The 18,487-nt window shown below is 37.5% G+C and overlaps 1 protein-coding gene across 2 annotated transcripts in view; it reads left to right on the forward strand.

Annotated features, from left to right (window-relative positions):
* The first annotated feature begins 4,800 nt into the window (after positions 1–4,800).
* Positions 4,801–18,487, forward strand: part of LOC125691904 (bifunctional heparan sulfate N-deacetylase/N-sulfotransferase 4) — a 158,317-nt gene continuing 144,630 nt past the window's right edge. For both annotated transcript variants that reach the window (XM_048941861.1, XM_048941864.1), the window contains exon 1: positions 4,801–4,880. The gene's annotated coding sequence lies outside the window, so the exon portion shown is untranslated. The remainder of the gene's footprint in view (positions 4,881–18,487) is intronic.

Genomic DNA, 18,487 nt, shown 5'->3' on the forward strand with positions numbered 1-18,487 from the left:
TCCATGAGATGAACACTTCCAGAATTGCTTGTGGAAGTAGTACACATGGCCAAATATAGAATTCACATCAAGGTTTGCCCCACTTACTCACCAAAACCCACTTAGAAATTGTTTATTTCTGACACTCTGTTACTTTTCTTACTCTATTCACGGGCTTTGGAGATATGCAATGGCCAGTGATTTAGTCAATGAATGTGTAATCTCAAAAGTCTACATTTTCAAGTAAAGATATTAGCCTGTCACTGAATACAACGATTTTAACACTTGTAAAAACAAACAAAAAAAAAAAAAAAACAAAAAAACCAAACAAAAACACAGCATAACTGAACAGGGTTTTAGGAATACAAGCCCTTACTGCTACTTTTAATAAAACTTGCTGTTCCTGGGTGAGATACTTCAAGAAGTCTTTCAATCTTCAACAGCAATCTACCCAAACATGATTAGAAATGAACCAAAGATGTTATATTCTCCTTATTCTCACTCATCTTCTAAACTACATTACATTTTTCCTTTTTTACACTATGAAATTCTCCCTGGTTGTAAAAGCAAAGCAGAAAATTACAGGAATATAACCTTTAAGTAACTTTACTTTAAAGAAATAAATATTTCTATGAAATTTGACTGCATATTTTATGTTCAATAATCTTTTCTTACACATTACTTTCTCCAAAATATTCGTCTTAAAACTTTACTGACTTAGGAAAAAAAACTGAAAAAAAATGAGAGTTACTCGTGGAGAAGTTAGCTAACACTCAACATTAGCTAAGGAAAAACAAATGCAACTCTTCGAAAAGTAATATATATATTAAATAAATAATATGTGTGTATATATATATATATATATATATATATATACACACACACATATTATTTAATGTAGCACATGATTAATGAGCTGCCATAATCAGTGAAGGCCTTAAGGCATGTTTCCATAAACATGTTCAGATGAGCCTTAAGAGATGAATGAATGGCATGTCCTGCCAGATCTGCTGTCACAATTTCCTTCTGTTATACCTGGGGGACTTAAAGGATCTCAATGATTTTTTTAATAGCTCTTCTCGTTAATCAAATCCTGCCTTATTCTGTGCAAGTGCCATTACAAGTATTCAAATTAAGTAGATTTTACAGTTATGTCAAGTTTCCCAAGTGAAGGGAAGTTAGTTGCTAAACAGAGATGCAGTCATCTCCCAGAGAACTGATCTACAGGGCACATTATGCAGTAACTTCATACCATAGGCAAATCCAAGTTAGTTGGCTAAGAACAGGAGGGAATAGAAAACACAGAAAAGCTTGCATTAGCCCAATTAATAATTCTCAATTATCTTTGTAAACAGGAAACTTGTCAGCTCTGGGTACAATATACCACACCAATCATTATGCTTTCATGTGTGCTTACTCAAGAAAGATATGACAACTCAACATCATTAAGGTTGGACAGACCACTAAGATCACCTAGTCCAACCATCAACCCATACATTAGACCATGTCACTCAGTGAGACATCCATCCTTGGACAACTCCAGGGATGCCAACTCCATCACCTCTTTGGGAGCTCATTCCAACACCTCACAGCTCTTTCTGAGAATAAGTTTTTCCTATTATCCAACCTGAACCTCCCCTGGTGCAACTTGAGGCCATTCCTTCTCATCCTATCACTGTTATCTGGGAGAGGAGACCGAGCCCTACATCACAACAACCTCCTCTCAGGATGTTGTAGAGAGCAATGTAATCTGAACAGTAGGAAGCTTAGGGGAGACTAAACAGCTCCAGATGCCTCAACCACTCCTTGTAAGACTCGCGTCCCAGACTCTTTACAGCTTCATTGCTGTTCTTTGGACACGCTCCAAACTCAACTGAATTTGCAGGGATTTCTGCACAAGCAGTCTAACAGTACAAGAAAATATTTTGAAAAAGAAGTGCATTGTCCATTGTGCTCCAAGAACACTAAGAGAATCTTTGCTTAATTTTTATAATAACAGATTCGCATTGACATTTGCTCTGAATAGAGCCCGTGAGTTTACTTGCATCTCACCATATACAAACACAAATTAGTTTTGTCTCCACACCTGGAGAACTGTCAAGGTTTGTACAGACATTCAGAGCCTGAAAAAAAAATATCAGATAAGACTTTTGAAAACAGCAGGTACCTATTTGTTTCCTTTCTTGTCAGCATAAACTCTCAGTAAGGGAGCAAACAGCAAGCATCCTGTTCTAACAAGCAGAAGGGGAAAAAAAAAAAAAAAAAAACAACAGGAAGAGAAAGCAATCTGTGCTAAGAGATGCTCTGGTAAAAACAAAACTAATTGTGGCTTCCCCGACTCCTGAGCTATTGCATCTGAATCACAGAGATAGAAGACACTGCCCACTGCTCTCTGATATCTTAAATTATTTAAATTATGAACTCCTGAAACTTGGTACATGCTGAGGTTACTGTTCAAGTTTAAACAACTGGGGAGAAAGACAATCACAGCTAAGAGTCATACCCTGCTGATCCCTCTGTCTCTGCTGAAAAAAAGAAGTGGTAACGGCATAGCAGAGCAGCTGTCCCAGCTTCTTTAATGACCACCTTGGAATATTCATCACTAACACCAGCCTCAAATACTGACTAGTAAATAAGAAACAAAGTCCTACCTTCTTCCATGTTTCTTGTCAGTGTTGTCATGAACTGAGCTTTCTACTATCTGAACAAAAAGGGTATTTTACAATGCCAGCTGTAAATTTTCCCATGATGATAATACAGAATCAAATTTTCATCTTGTTTTTGTTTGTCTGACCACATTTTCATTCCATACTCCTGTTCATTGGGTAAAATTGTTTGTCCATCTTATTTTCTATCACAATATTTTGATAAATCTAAAGAGTTTTGGCTACAAACTAGATTTTCTGGTTTTCAACTGCAAGAAATATCCTTCATAACTACTTTCCCATCTTGGTATTCTCTCACTTTCAAAGCATAAAAAAAAAAAAAGACTAGCAATAAGTGAAGATAATTTTCAGTTCCCTGCAGAAGAGCAATATGAAATTATGCTGCTTTCACTGAGTTCTTAAATACACAGTCCACAACTCGAGTGATTTTTTGCTTGATTGGTCATTTAAAGCAAGGAATGTAACATGAAGGGTCGATTTGCATAATGACTTCAGAACTGAAACAGTTACTTTAAGGTAACCTAATGCAAATCCTGAAAAATGATCATAAGGAACTGAAGCATTTATTCATACAAAGCACAGGACTGGGAAAACTCAATACAATAAATATAGTTCTGAAATGTATGCCAGGAATGGAAAATTTGAATCTACTAATCTGACAGCTACTTCTGCAATTTAACCACCATTTAAGAATGTTTATTAAACAGCAAAGTCTCTTTCTATAAACTGAAGGAGAATATTTGATTTTTGAGGTAATAAATAATAGAGGACAGGAGAATCACTTGTCTTTCATTTTTTATTTAATTTGCAGAGACAAACTTTACCAGAAGTGTTTTTGTAATAATACGTACAGTATAGTTCATAATTCATTACAATGCAAGGAAATGCATATCTAAGTTTATAGCAAGAATTGGGTTCAGTGTTATTGAATAACTGCCATGACAGTGACAAAATAGCTTGTTGTATGCATGCAAGTATTTCTTTGCAAAAATGAAATATTTGTCACATTGTGATAACCAGCTGTGCAATAAGTCCCAACAGTGTTTTCTATAATTCTGTGAATGGAAAGTGAAGGATTGACAGCATTAAATCAGGTAATTTCTAGCTCCTAATATTCATGCAATTTCTCTGAATTGACCTCTCTGCTCCTGTCTCACATGCATGAGGGCAACACTTACACCAAGCATGGTTGTCAAATTGAGAAACCAAGGATCTCATAGAATACAATGAGATGAGGCCAAAAGGTAAGCCCTTCCCTTACTCAAGGATTTTCAGTGAATCCTTGTTTACAAATCCACTCACACTAATGTTACACATATATGCAACAGAAGCTTTCATTTTTGGCAAGGGAGAAGCAATGCTTGCAGTCTGAAAAGAGAGGAGATAGACCATCACAGTTTCCCTCTACATTCACATATACCAAGTGACTTGGAGCTTTCAGTGAGAGTTTCAGCCTGCTCCCCAGGGAACTGTTTTAACTGATGGAGGGGTGCTTTGGTCCGAAGACTTCTAAGAGCAAAATTCCAAGGATCTCTTTCAGCTCCTGGAGCCCACCAGCGCAACAGTTGCTCATTGTTCACAAGCAGTTCAGGCTAGTTTTGCATATTATACTAGATAACAAAAATCTCTAAATCGTATATGTGAAGCATTACATTGCCAGAACCATTATGGATGCATTAGGATGCAGAGGTAGTTAATACCATATCATCAAGTAGACTGGGATACATTTAGTAACAGATGCCAGTGAGCCATCACTGGAATGAATACAACTGTGCTACTCTATCCAACTGATTGGAAAGGTCATACACGTTTTGCTTTCAGCATGATCATATTTAGTCTGATCATATTTAATAAGAAAGCAAAAGCCTTTGGTCACTTGTGGTTGTGCTTCACTCAGATTCAACTCTACTGCACACAAACACATGCTATCCAGAAGACATGCATGTGTGATTTTTTTTTTTTTAACCTCCCATAACCTAAAAACAAAACAAAACAAAAAAAAAAACAGAGTTACAGATATCGCATGTTGAACTTTCTAAAGCTAACATCAAAAAACCACTAAAACCTCAAGTTTTGTTTCTGTTCCATGCGCCTGGGTACAGGAAATCCACAGTTTGGAGCCAAACAGGAAACAGCGTTGTATAAAGCACAACGAGCTGCACAGCATCACACACCTCAGCATCTGAGATAATTAAGTGGCTGACAGTAATTGAAAATATCCCTGCTTCTTGCACAGTAAGTACCTTGTATTACTGGTTGATGTATTGTAGCTACTGACACATGACAGAATAATTTGTCTTTTATTCAACTCCAACACTGAATTATTGGAACTTGGAGTTGTCTGTGGCCTAGAGGGAGACATTGTCCCAGAGTTTCATTTGCTGTTATTGAAGGCAAGAGGTTTATAAAAGTTAATGAAATACAGCTAGCTAACAGACTGCAGTCAACGTGAATCTCGGAGAAGAAAAAAAAAAAAAAACAAACAAACAAACAAAAAAAAAAACAAATAGCTGCTTATCTTATTACACAAGGCAGCAAAAATGCATTAGTCTTTCCAAGCTATAACACAACAGAAAATACTTAACGTTTTCATTGCAACTTCTGCTTTTGAAGTCAGCTGATTAACAGCATCATCTCTTCTTTATATGGTAAAGGATGCACTGCCATCCTACAGTGTAAGCAAATACACTGAGAGGAAGACAATAGAACCAAAGAACCCAAAGAAACTGTTTCAACAATTGATACACTTCAAACTCTTCAGTTGGCTTAGAGATGTTACTGTTACTGGGGAGATGCAATCTTCACCTGACTACATGAAGTGCAAGTCATTTCAGAGGAAAAAAAAAAATTGACAATTAATTAGACACTAAGTATAAACTTATATAATCCTAGTATAAGATGAGAAGCTCTTTAAACAGAAAAATATTAACATTACTTTACGGCTCCATAACAGTTGAACCATCACTGAAAGACTTCCCTGTTTACATGGCTTGGTTATGCATTTTTAAATTAAATCTTGCTAATAATTCGAGAAATTCATGATACTGTTTGCTTTCTGGGACGTAGGAAGAGATTAAATAGCTCTAAAAACATCAGGTCTTCTAAGATGCACTATAACTGATAACGGCTAAATAAATTTCCCTTATTACTAAGAAAAACAATTCTGCAGCAAAATATCCATGAAGTTCTGTATAAATAAGTCTGATGTTTTTATTATTATTTTTAAACTGTAACACATTTGCATTAGTATAACTTGAGAAAAAGAGTTGGCAATTTTTTTCTTTTGAATGAAACAGAACCACTGACCTTGAAACTTCCCTCTCATTACAGCAGCTCCTCCACCTTTTTTTATAAGCCTCCAAGGCTGCTATTGTTCTGGAACCAGCTTACAGTGCACATTACAACTGATGTTATTCTGGATGCTGAACTGTTTGTGGAGGGGGGGGTGGGCAGATCAGATAGGTTCCACAATAGTTCCTCCATCCATTCCTACAAAACCATGAAGCCAGTCTTTATGCCATAGAAACTAATTCTTGCACAACTCACCAGTGCATGAAATGCCAGAAAAGATCCTTTCCTACAGCACACAGCACCAAACTACCGCTTCTCCTGAACTCCATCTTCTACACTCTTCCTCCTCATGCTCTGCCTCTTCTACACTCAAGAGTTACTGCCAGAACAAAACCCAATTTGTTGCAGATGGCTAACAATTTTCCATGTACAGGCAAGAAGTTATGTAATGCATAACTCTTGCTGTGCTCCCTTGTCTTAGTAAAGAGGAGAAGATAATTCATAGAAAAGAACATGGAAATACTGGGACAGATGTAAATATCCCTGACAGGAGGGAGACATGGGCAATAAGAATAATTGAGTGTGTTAGAAAGGACTAAAAGAAGGCAACAGGAAGGGAAAGAATGTATGTCAGATAGGAGGGGAAGGAAGTGGCTGTATATCACCTCAGATAAAGTTTTCCAGTTGCTTTAGATTCCTGTTCAGTTACAAAGAAAGCACTTCCACAGAGAGAAAAACCAAGACTCCTTAAGCCCCTGTAGAATAAAATCCCCACACAGCCCCACAAACTTGTCATTCATCCACTGGTAAAGTCTTAGTTCTTCTTTCTTCAGTCTGGTACTACCACCACAACACCCAGTACAAAAACGCTGAGTAACTTTCTGCCTTTGTTTCCAACTGCAGTTAAGATATTCAAATGCATTTACAGGTTTGCCTCTATATTCAGCTTTTCCTCAGCATTTATAGCAGCAAGATCTCAAACGTTGTGTATTTTACATAGCATAGCATTTGGTATGAAATTAAATTAGAATAGGATTGGATTAACTCAGAGGCTACTGTTTGTCCTAGAAGGCATATTCCTACCCTTCAGACAAATCAGAGGCTGCTCTCTACCTGATAGTATTAGGCCTTAAGTCACAATAAAAACATTCTTTACAAAAATAGCTAAAGTAAAAGCTTTTTGTAACTTGCAAGATTTGCAACATCTGCACATTAAGTGTACATGATTATACAGTTTAAAAAAACAACTCAAAATTGATTTCACTTTCTAATTAATGCTGTATGGACTTTTTTCAGTTATACTGCATTGTAGATTCCAAAGGTACATACAAGATGTCACCTTATTCTCTCCAAGAGGGAAAGACTTCTCTCCAAAATAAGCAACATTAGATGCTTGTAATTGTATCACCAAGAGTTAACAATGCATATTAAGTACATCTGTTATAAACAGTTTTGTCAGTTTCAATGACTAAATATTATTTAGAGCAATGGAAATTATTGTGTTAATTATTGTAGTACTCTCTACTTCATATTTGCTATATCAAAGAACTTTGTATGCACATTTACCAAAGAACAAGTGTTCTGCCTGAAGATATTATTTCTGCTGGAAAAGTGTGCCTAGGGAGCCAGAAAGCTCTCTGAAATAATGCTGCTTCTCAGACTGAAGTTTTAATTCTTGTTTATTCTTCAACCCTTTGACATAAACTTCACAATAAACTACCTGCTTGTATGCTACTTGTCTAGGTTCCCCTTTCTCCTATCTCACAGAAGCAGATCATCCTCATGCATCCTAAATGTTAGCGACAAAAGTTTTGAAATCATATTTCTTAGGTGATTTTGAACAGAACTTTGTACCCACCAAATAATTCATTAAAGGTTCAGTAGGTTATAACACACTCAAAGCTGACATGATCTCAAGATTTGTTTTTATGCTAAGCCAAGCACAAACAGGCATTGAAAAACACTTTCCATATTACTGAAAAAATTCTGGTAGCATTCAGTCTGCAACTCACCATTCAGAAAAAAAAGATTTCCACCACTACCACACCTACAGCTTTAGTTTTGTTTCTTCATTGGTAAACGATAAATAATATCTCAGGTTGGATATTGGAAAAAATTTCTTCTCCAGAAGGGTGGCCAGGCTCTGGCACAAGCTGCTCAGGGAGGTGGTGAGACCACCATCCCTGGAGGTGTTCAAGAAATGCAAAGATGTGCTATTTAGGGATGTGAGTTAGTGGGCTGGTGGTGATACACTGCTAGTTGGACTGTGTGATCTTAATAGCCTTTTCCAACCTTAGTGACTCTATGAGTCTACAACAATCTTTCTATAATCATCTGCTGATTTTCTGGAGGGTAGCAGTTGCCCTCCAAAGAATGAGTTAGAAAAATTTAGAATAAGACAAGAATAAGACAATTTAGAATAAGACAAGTTGAATTCCAGCTCAGACGCTTACAGTCTGGTGAGTATAAATTTATAAAGCCATTGACAACTAATCTCTCAACAGAAGAAAGTGCTTCAGGTTCTCCTAACAAATACACACAATTGCATCTTTAGTCACATGTTCAAAAAACATCACTTATTCACTGCAGAGATACAGAACACATTTTTCTGTTCTTCTGAAAGCTCTGTGGAAAGTCATGACATGCACATAAGCTTGAATGCCATCAACCATATACTATACACTATGTGAACAACAGTTTCTCAGCTGTGCACAAAAAAAAAGGTTAATCCCATTTGATTTCACACTAAATGCTATACTGGCATACAACAGCAAACACCAAAGCTAACAAAAAAGCCAACGCAAACCTTAGAAAGCAAGGCAGCAAAACAGGCAATCAGATAAATGCTTTTATTTGATCATCCCTAACTTCAGTGCTGTAAAGTTTGTCAGCTTGCACCCCTTTCTCCTTCCCACAGTTCATGTCTAACAGGACTAGTTCTTCTGGCATAGCAATGAATGCGAAAGGATTTTAGCTCAAGCACTTCCTCCTAGCCGTGACTAAAGCTAACACTTCAGTGCTTGTTGATGATAGATTTGCAAAAGCTAAACTGGTTGGAATGTAATAGTTCATTCCAGACAAGTGCTTCAGGCCAGTATTTCAGCCAGAATTTCTTGCTAGAACAACTTGTCATTTTCAAGAAATATCAATTATGTTTTCCTCCTCACCTTCTTTCCTCTTTTCCCTCTACCCAGAAGAGTTTGTCTCTTCCATACAGAAGAACAAATACCTATTTTTTGTCCAGTTATAACTGGATGTCCATACACACACTCTGAAGCTTGATGGTGTGAGGTAAATCTCACGTGGCTACTGGTGAGACTGGTTTTTGTCTACAAACATCCCCCTAAACTCAGAAAAGCTAAGATTTTTCTCTTTTGTTCTTCAGAGATTCTAATCTACTTCCATTCATTTCCCTTAGAACTAAGCTTCTCAGAAAAATCCATCTCCACAGAATACATGACATCAACATTATTTACCATCCTCTCGGGGAAAAGAGTATAGCAAGAAAAAAGAAAAACACCTGTGTAATCAGCATCACCAAGCAGAGTTGCATTTAAGTTGTACAGGCAGTATACTAGTTGATGCTTCTTCGCTAGATGTGGGTACCATCATTTTGAGAAGGTCAGGAAGTCAGTGGACCTACAGTTCATCGTCTGCATAACAGACTTCATCAGTCAGAAAGAATATTTTAATGTTCAGAACATGATCTGAGTAATGCTGCAACACTATGGACATTCACGTTCTTTCACTCTTCTCGTTTCTTCTTTCTGCTATTCCTTCATCCTCTTCCTGCCTTCACACCTGCACTTACCCCGCTCTCCCAATTCTAGCCAAGCACAGGAAAAGGCACACCTCAGCCCATGGTGAGGAGTACCCTGGCTCCATACAGTGTTTCAGCATCCCTTTCCATTTGTAGAAATGTCAGTGGAAGCAGTATTCTAAAAAGCATAGAAACTCAAGAGAAAACAATGTCTTTGAAACCAGAACATCTTTTGCTATACCTGACTACAGTTTTCACAAAGTAAAATATATCTCTGGATAAAACAAGCATTTATTTTCTTTCCTAGGTAGATAGACACTTCTCCTAACTTGCATTTTAGAGCTGTCATTAGGGAAGAAAAAAAAAAAAAAAAAAAAAAAAAAAAAAAAAAAAAGCACAATGGGTCTAGGTAAATGACCTAATCATTAGGTTTATTCAAAATCTATTTCCAATTTCTTCAGAAACTTCCCATGGCTGTTTGTTGTAGATTCTTTCCATTCATGCTGAAAGTCTAGAACACAGCTGGAATAAGTAAGGAAATGAAAGTCAACTTACCATAGCTACTTGAGGAAAAAGAAAGCTAGTTCGTTAAGTTCAGAGATCTTGTCAATGTGGCTTCAGAGTCTGGTACTTGGAGCAACCAAGGTGAAGCCAGATCAAAAGTTAAACTGCCAGTCACACTTTTCCTTCTTGGACTTGTGTGCATCCTCTGTGGAGCTTCTTACTGCACTTACTTTTGAAAGCCTCCATGCCCACTCCATGGAGCAGACATTTGCCTCATAATGCAGCTTATCTGTATTTCACTCAAATTACGTAAGAAATAAGTTTTCTCTTTCCATTAGTCTTTGTAAGAGAATTTGAGCTTTGAGAAAAAAAAAGTTTAAAGTTAATCTCTTATCTTGTTCGTTGATTCTATGTCTCTTACCTATACTGTAGGTTTGCATAGTTATCTTTGATAACTCTTGCTACCTTTGTACATTTATGCCTAGAAGAGCATTTATAACTTCATGCCACCAGCCTGACTGGAAGCTCTGTTATCTGTCACCTAGCTGAGAACAAACAAGATAAAAGGTTCCTCCTAAGTCTAAAGAAGACTCATATATTCATTTGATAAAGATTTGCAGGGGGGGGCTAACAGGTGACTTCACATAGGTCCAGCAATGTGATAGTTAACTACAATCCTGACATTGAATAACAAACAGACAGGTTTGGTCCCTCTTGGAATTCTAACTACAGCTACAAAATCTAGGAACATTTCCACAGGGAAAACAGAGGGAGGAATCAAGGTCCAGTGACTATACTATACATATTTTAGATTGTTTAATATCCATTTGGTCATGTATTACCATAAACTTTATGCAGACATGTCAAGCTGATTAATCCAGTTGATATACTACAACTCAAATTACATAAGGAACATGTTTTTAGGATAATCTTTCGGCTATTCCTGCTTATTGTAAGAAGTGGAACAGATGATACTAGGCTGGTGTTGGTACTTCAGTCTGTCACAGCACGCAACATACTTTTAGATATTTTGCACATTCAGAAATTGTATTTGCTCTTCCTTAAGAATTTTTTATATGCTGTTGTATTAACTTTAAAAATTAAAATAACAGTTAGTGAGCAAATATTAATGGAAATGAGGAGCTCATAACACATACATTTCTGGAAGATGCAGACAGGAAATTACTTCAGAATTTGCTTCTTAAGGACTAAACAGTTGGAAAGGAAAAAACAAACCGTACCACAAGCATGTCTGGAAAAGAAGATTCTGGAAGGAACAGGCTTCTACTAGCTCCCAGTCATAGGCTTACAAAGTTGCTCTGACATTTGCACAGAACTCATGAAGAAAACAGTCCTCTTCTAAACTTTGCATTAAGTTCTACACCTAACTTAATTGAAAGCAAGTCTTCTATGCTATAATGGACATTAAATTTTCAGCTACTGCAGCTTTTAGGCTGCATGTTACAGGAGAGCACTTTTATGATAGACATCCTATACAGCATCGTGTACATTTATTTTTTATATTAAGCCACTGGCAAGCAGTGATGCGCGAGTTTCTACCCAAATTCACAAGCTGACAATAACTCCCTATGTACAGAAAAAAACTGCCATCTTTTGTTTGACTGAGGTAATCAAGAAAAAACTTCAGATTTGACTTTATTTAAGACAAGAAACATTTAAAGTTGTATGACAGGACTTTCTTCATTATTGAAAAGCAGTGTAGTGAAAGAGATGTCACAGAATCATTAAGATTGGAGAAGACATCTAAGATCATCTAGTCCAAGCATCCATCTACCACCAACAGTGCCCCCTAACCCACATCCCTAAGTACCACATCTACACATTTCTTGAACATCTCCAGGGACAGTGACTCCACCACCTCCCTGGGCAGCCTGTGACAGTGCTCCAATCACTCCGTCAGAGAAGAAATTCTTCCTAACATCCAAATTGAACCTCCACTGATGCAACTTGAGGGCATTCCCTCATCCTCTCAACTGCTACTGGTACACTATTTCCTCTCCTTAATAAAGGAGACTGCTGCAGCCTGCTCAAGAGGTCTTCTCTCACCATAAGAGAAACAGAAAACTTTCTTCCAGCACCTTTTTCATGAAGGTATTTGGAACACTTTATCACTACCTATACTTGGTTCTGCTCAGTCAGTGCTTTATATTCTGGCTCTCAAAATAGTATCCCAAAGGGAGAAATATGTTTTCTTTAGATAAAGATTAATTTTGTTGTATCAAACCTGAGGCTTTGTCCCAAATGCACATACATCTGAGACAGAGAACAAAGCACAGTTTTTGATGGGATCTGACCACAGGAATGTAAAACTGCTTTTTATGAGACCCAGTAAATGTGAGAAGTTTCATGCATGTGCAGTCTTGATATTAGAGGGCCCTTCTCATTGCCTTTTGAATATATCTAGAAGTCTGACTTGAAAACTCCCCAAGATGCGCATTAAAATGGTAGAAAGCCTTTTCAGCATGTGAGATGGCATTGCCAAATGCAGGACTCAACACTTCAAGGTTCCCAGAAAGCAGTTTGTAGACATGAAAGAAATTTGTGGGCATTAAAAGCTCACTGAATTTTTACATTAATTCTCCCTCTCCACCACAATCCAGTGTCTCAGTTTGCTGTGCCTACATTATATTTCAGTTACTGCAGCATTAGCTTTTCTCAGAAAGAAACATAGGTTTCTTTCCATGAGAGGAAAAAAAAAAAAATAAAAAGCTCTTCCTTACTACCAAAACCAAAGTCTATTTCTGTCTGTGTTTACAGAGATTAGTTTTCATTTCCTTTTCCCCTCCTTGGTTGTTACAGCATTTGACCTAGTTCTTATCACACTGACTTAAGGCAATATTAAAATATATATATATATATATATATTCCTAAGCAGGCACTTATATACCAGCTTATAGAAAATACAGAACTACCTGTAAATAATTTATGAACACTAACCTTGAAGAGTGATATGAACCTAATAGCAAGGGACAGGCAGAAGCTCGATATAAAGTCGACTAGATGCAGCTTGATGCTCATATGCAGGAGCGTAGCAACAGCAGGCACAGGATAGGAACACTCTTGTAAAGGTATTAGTCACTATTTAGTTTAGAAAGCGATACAGGAAAAAGCAACTTACCATTTCTGAAGGCTCAGGGACTCTTGAGAACGGTATGATCTCCAAAAAGAGATAGTGCTACCTCAACTGCTAACCCTTAAATGAGGGTGAGGAGGGGTGGACCCTGGTTCTAGTCCTTCCAGTCACTCAGGTGCACTGCTTGCATCTGTGCTCTCTGGATTACTCACACCTTTTCACCTGGCGCTCAATCACTGGTTCTAGCCCTGACCTAACAATTCTCATACAGCATGTTAAAACATAAGCAGCCAGAATACAAGCAAGTATATGACCAGGATAATACAGTCCTTAACTATTTCAGATATCCCCTAAATAAACAATGCAAGCCCTTTTAGTCACTTTTCTCAGGCATACTAAATATGCGTTGGTTAAGTTCTTCATGAATTTACTTTGGGGAAAAAAGAAAAAAGAAGAAAGAAAGAAAGAAAAAGAATCTTTTCTGCTATTTTACAGAGGAGATACAAGAACATTGTACAAGATATACACAGGGACAACCAACTAGACTACCCAAACATGCAGATTAATAGAATTTATGGAGAGGGAGATATGCCTCATTCCTTGATAGCTGCATTTCTGACATAGCCAAATACTTTGAAAAGAAACATCAGAGTAAGAAAGGAAGAACTCAGGGCTTCAGCACAATACCAGAAATCCTGCTTTGGCTTACAGAAAACTCACAGACAGATGAGGCCAAACCAGTACAGGCATCTCCACGAGATACTGTCTGGCTGTCTCCCACATCCAGACCGTTGGGTGGCTTTGAAAGCCCCTCACCTGCAATTGCACAGGGCTGCACACAGCACACCCCATCTAAGGTCTGACTCCCTACAGCCGGGCAGGTAGTAACGCACTCCCAGTGCTGGGGGAGGCAGCAAGGCCCCTCAACAGCTCTCACCCAGCTTCCTCCTCTTCCAAATTTATTTGATCTGGAACAGTAAACAGTCTTCTGTGATAGTATAGGTGAAACCTCCATCTTTGCAATATATTTTACGTTGATAAATGTTGTTCCATGGCTATCTTGAAAGACTATTTTTCAGGGAGTAATGTCTCCAGTGCCAAAGGCTGATGGTTGCACAAGGATTGCCTGGGCTGGGTTTGGCTGATCTGTGCAAAACAATACACCACATTTGATAGGGTTTGCATGGACCACTGAGTTCAGCTTTCAGCCTGCCTTACTGTATGGCTCAGGCTATGTGAGTCTGTGCTGCACTAGCAGAAGACTCTGATAAAATATTAACAAGCATAAAATAGTCAAAGCATTCCTCACACTATCCTGTACTTGAGGACTTGCATCTAAATGTTTGATGTCACGAGGGGATATTTTTCTCTTTCTAAGTGCGTATAACTCTTGTAATACTAAATGAGAATACGTTCCACGGTGTCACACTAACACATTCATTGACTATCCATCAGCAGAAAAAAGGGTCTGACTCACAAGACCAAAACAGAATGCAAATATAAGAATTTTCTATCTGTTTGGGAAGAATAAACACCACAGAGAGAATCCCTTTGTCACATTCTGTGAGAGCTCCCCCAGGAAGTAACGTGAAGTCATAGAGCTTCCAGATTTTATAAAGCGACTTGCCATATTTATATGTGCTAAAAACCTAGAGACTTATTTTAGGGTGAAATAGGGAATAAAGGTAGGGCCACACAAGATTTCAGATGACTGCTACTAAAAAAAGGCTGGCAACATATAAACATTTTTATCGGTCTCTGAAGTTCAAAAGGCAATCAACATGAATTACACTACTGGCTTAAAGGAAGGCAAAAACTTTGGAGCCTAAAAAGAGAACGTTGCAAATATTATTGCTAAATATAAAGTGACATGGCTGAATTTATAAGTCTTACAAAACTGAAAAGGACAATGACATACTAAGAGAAGCAATGTAGTGACAGGGCTAAAAGTAATGAAAGATATTTCAGAAAGGAGAGTGATTATTTAAGAGAAACACAAGCAAAGATAGGGACATTGACTAACTTGGGGAAGTGTTTATCTGATCACCCCCTTTCTGATACCTGATGACCTATTTATGTTAGCCAGGACACACTTTTCTTCTTTATGATTTATACAGTTGGCTATTTATATCTTTGTCCTTATACGCTCCATATTCTGAAAAGCAGCATCAAAATGTGCGTTTACTGTTGTCCTCAAAAATGACTTTTATTATCTCCTAGATTCTCCATGAAACGTTTAGATTTGCTTATTTTATTAAGATTATATATACACAGCATGCTTTCTCCTCCCACAGGAGAGAGAGATGTTTTGTCTAACTTTCTCACTGATACATTGAAATGTTTGGTGCTAGAAATATCATTATCCAGATATGCTGTTTTGGTTTTTGTTTTTGTTTTTTTTCCCTTGGGTAAGTGGCTGAGTCTTTAGAGAACTTCATTTTCTACCATAGGAAAGATCACCTTTCAGACTGTTTCAGAGTGATTCAATAGCAGCCAGCTGTAGATATAAAATCACATTTCCTAGGTCTTTATATTATAATGCCACTAGTAATAAGAATATTCTGGGTTTCCATTCTTATAACCATAGCCATATAACTTTGAAATAACGATCATCTCTAGTAATTGTATGCTAACTGGTGACTGACTGCAAAATTGATAATTCACTCTGAGAAAAGCTAGAAGTCTTTATGCAGCAAAAAGCCTCACAGCTTTAATAAGAGACAGATTTGTAGGATTGGCACCCAGTAAAACCCAGCATGTTTTGGCATGTTTTGTACTCTGTGTTTTCCAGTGCTTTGCACACTGAGGAAGAGCAAAATTACTGCTTCTTTCTGTAAGTTCCAGTTTGGAAATCTATCATGGAAAGAATAGAAGCGACTAAATATACCTGAGAGAACCATATTATGAAGGTGAGAAAAATTAAATCCACTTTTGCAGGAAAAATTTACAAAACTTTCAACCATTTTCACAGCAATTACCACCACTTATGAACTTCTTTAAAATTAGTTCTCATAAGAAGTATGATAGCATTACTTTAAAGACAAAGCTGATGGGATTAAGAATAAATTCACTACTTTGAATACTATTACATATAATGAATTATATCAGCTAAGACTGGGCAACTTCTGTTAGAGATAAATTTAGCACAGGAAATACTGACGACTCACTTTGCACTGAGTTCAGTTACATTAAATCTGACAGCAGAAAACACCAGACTTGGCTCTTCCAGCAGAACACCAAAAGAAGATTGCAAGTAATGGATGTTTCACACAAGTCAGTTCTAGCACTCAGTACTGGATTTTTGATCATATGATGTACAAGAGTTAGATTTCAGCCTGCACCGCATTGGGTATTCATGTATGCAAGGAAACACTCCATTAGTCAGCTCCCAGTAGGCCTTTTGTTTATTCCTGTGTTACAGCATTTTTAATAGCAAATTTCTAAGAACAGTTTTCTTTTGGCTATCAGAACATTATAATTTTCAAGTGAAATGGGAGTTTAGGGGATAACAATTGGTGGAAAATGCACACCAAATATAAGTCTACATTCATCATATGTTAGTGCTGAGACCTTTTTTAGGTGCCTCATTTATCAGCTATGGCAAGTTTTAGCATCTTAAGAATTCACTTACATTATCACTCCTATATCACAAATTGTAAAATTAGACTTTTTACTATGAACCTTAATCTATTTTGACTCAACTTATTTACAGTTTTAATAGATGGCAATATGCAGATCCTCTCTTCTGAACTATAAGGAAGGATCTAGCAAACATGAAAGTGATTTTGTTAAATTCATACAAGCTTATAAGTCTCAGGAATGGGTTTAAAATTTTCTTCATCTAATTTTATATTACTTCTTCCCCTTTTATTGTATTACTGTGCTCAAGGGGCAACAGACCAATGAAAAGTGGTTCTGTATTGCTCGTATCATTTCATGTTGAGAGCAAAATATAGTGACACAGGTGTAAATAGAGGATTTTGTCCTTGTTACATGGCTCAAAGCTTAACTCATAAATAAAAGTAAGGAAAAAGAAGGCTGAATTCTTGCCTTATTTAATTCCCCATGCGGCAATTCTATTGTTCAATTAATTTTTTGTAATTGCAGAACCTGGGAAATGACTTAAATTTAGGCAGTTTTACTGGCATTTTTGCTCTTAAATTTAGATCACTGGCTTGTTAAATACATCCTTTAGTTATATGGCCATGAACTGAATGGCTGTTAATCTATTTGACATGATAATTATGCCTGTCATTGAGTTTACAGCTTGCACTTCGAACAGAGCACTTCAGAATGCTACCTATTCAGAAACCTTTTTGTTAACCAAGTAAATAGTTTTGAAGGTCCATGAGATTACTGATATATGAACCAGTGATTCAGTACAGCCAGTGTGCTCGATATGGACCACTTATTTGTCTTTAGCAGCAGCAACAGAAGTATTCCAGGTGGTAAGTCCATGACACTATGTAGCTGCAAATCACTTCATCGAATCACAGAACCATAGAATGGTTTGGGCGGAAAAGACCTTAAAGACCATTCAGTTCCAATACCCTGCTGTGGACCACTTGCAGCCCCCTAGATCAGGTTGCCCACAGCCCCATCCAGCCTGGTCTTGAGCGCCTTCAGGAATGGGGCTCCACAGCTGCTGTGAGCAGCCTATGCCAGTGGCTCACCAGCCTCTGAGTAAAGAATTTCTTCCTAATATCTTATCTAGCCTCCCCTCTTTCTGTTTAAAGCCATTTCCCCTTTTCCTATGACTACATGCTCTTTTAAAAAAATTCATCTCCAGCTTTATTGTAGGCCCCCCTCTAGGTACTAAAGGCTTCAATGAGATCTCTCCAGAGCCTCCTCTTCCCCAGGCTGAACAAACCCAGCTCTCTCAATCTATCTTTCCAGGAAAGGAGCTCCAGTCCTCTGATTATCCTCATAGCCATCCTCTGGACCCACTCCAATATATCTACATTATTCTTACACTGTGGCTCCCAGGGTGCTTACTGTCCGCAGTAAAGGTGCTTGATCATGTTGGTTCCTTCCTCAGATTTATTTCAATCAAATAATGCCTTACATAATAGGTTGCTTTCATTTCAGTACATATGTACTGCAACAGAACCCATTTACCTCCATTTTCAGCAAGTTTATGGAAAACAGCATGGAAGTGGTCAGGGGTTTAATTTTGTGCCAGTGCTGGTCATT

This window comes from Lagopus muta, chromosome 4 (assembly GCF_023343835.1).
Source record: "Lagopus muta isolate bLagMut1 chromosome 4, bLagMut1 primary, whole genome shotgun sequence".
Lineage (NCBI taxonomy): Eukaryota > Metazoa > Chordata > Aves > Galliformes > Phasianidae > Lagopus > Lagopus muta.